The sequence below is a fragment of the Muntiacus reevesi genome, chromosome 2 (genome assembly GCF_963930625.1).
Source record: "Muntiacus reevesi chromosome 2, mMunRee1.1, whole genome shotgun sequence".
Lineage (NCBI taxonomy): Eukaryota > Metazoa > Chordata > Mammalia > Artiodactyla > Cervidae > Muntiacus > Muntiacus reevesi.
This window is the reverse complement of record NC_089250.1, coordinates 120,985,471-120,987,100: the sequence shown is the minus strand read 5'-3', so window position 1 is coordinate 120,987,100 and position 1,630 is coordinate 120,985,471. Positions and strand designations below refer to the sequence as shown.

At 42.0% G+C, this 1,630-nt stretch overlaps 1 pseudogene; it reads left to right on the top strand.

Moving 5' to 3' along the window:
- Positions 1-303: 303 nt before the first annotated feature.
- Positions 304-633, top strand: LOC136157242 (eukaryotic translation initiation factor 1 pseudogene; annotated as a pseudogene).
- The last annotated feature ends 997 nt before the right edge of the window (positions 634-1,630 follow it).

Here is a 1,630-nt window from a genome sequence, read left to right as displayed (position 1 = left end):
TGAGCAACATGATAAAGCGTTAAAAGTAAGATGCTCATCAAACTCAGAGAAAATATGTGAATACAGGAAGAATTTCAAAATAGAGATGTTAAAATATACAAAAGAATCAACATGAGCTGAAGAAGACAATAACGGAAATTAAAAGTACACTACATAAAATTTCCTAGTCACGGAGCCGCCACTGAGGACTCAGCAGCCTTGTGCTCGAGCCCCGTCACTTCCTGACACTCCATTCCCCTGCCCACCTTCTCCCGCCACCACCTTCCACAGGCCGTTTCCACCAAAGAAAAGGAATCATATTGTATGTCTGCTATCCAGAACCTCCACTCTTTCAACCCCTTTGCTGATGCAAGTAAGGGTAATGATCTGCTTCCTGCTGGCACTGAGGATTATAGTCGTATAAGAATTAACAGAGAAATGGCAGGAAGACCCTTACTACTCCAAGGGATCACTGATGATTATGATAAAAAAGAAACTAGTTATCTTAAAGTTAAGGCATTTAAAAAGAAAGTCACCTGCAATGGTACTGTAATTGAGCATCCAGAATATGGAGAAGTAATTCAGCTACAGGGTAACCAGTGCAAGAACATATGCCAGTTCCTGGTAGAGATTGAACTGGCTAAGGACCCCTGAAGGTTCAGGGGTTTTAAGTGCCTTTGGCTCACTGAAGCTTAAATGAGGGTTTCCTTGCAATGAGTAGAATTTCCGTTCTGTCCTTTGTCACAAGTTTAAAACCTCACAGCTTGCATAATGTAACCATTTGGGGTCTGCTTTTAACTTGGACTAGTGTAACTCCTTCATGCAATTAACTGAAAAGAGCCTTACTGTCTAGTCTTGAAGTTCCTCATTTAAACAGAGGTCAAGCAATAGGCGCCTGGCAGTGTCCAGCCTGAAACAAAGCAGTAACAGTGATGTTTCAGCCAAGTCCAGAGTCCCAAGCGCACAGGCGGCTATGTCTGGCCAGAAGCTCCTCTGCAGTCTCTCTGCAGAGTTTCCTGCCCTGAGAGAATGTCACCACCTGAACAGCCCTTGATGAAGCAGAGAGTGAAGCATGAGTGAGGCAGCTTTACTGCTAGATGGCACCTTCAGTGGTCAGGAAAACATCTCCTGATGTCTCCAATGTGACCCAGTGGGCAGAGCTTAGAGCAGCTACCCTCCAATGAGGTGACAGGACATCTGGCTTGCCATCAAGGTATTTTTGACCAGACATGTCCTAGTTAATCGATGTCCAACCTAGAATGTGAGGCCAACCTTCTAGCAATTAAACTTGACAAGGGAATAAATTTCAAACCGATCTTATCAGTCTTGTGGCATAGAGCTTGCAACTTACTAGCAGCAGCTGCCTGATGCTATGTGAACTAAACTGGTTTTGGTGTGGTTTTTTTCCCTCCCTCTCAGTTTTAATGTTATGTAATATATTTAAACACTTGTTTAAATAAAACTTGTTTTCAGAAAAAAAAATACACTACATAAAATTAACAGCAGAATAGATGATGCAGAAGAAGGGAGCAGGAATCTGGAAGTCAAATTAGCGGAAATCACCCAATCAGAACAGCAAAAAAAAAAAAAAAAAAAAACAGATTCCTAAAAAATCAGGATAGTTTAAGGGAGTTCTAGGATGACCTCAAGC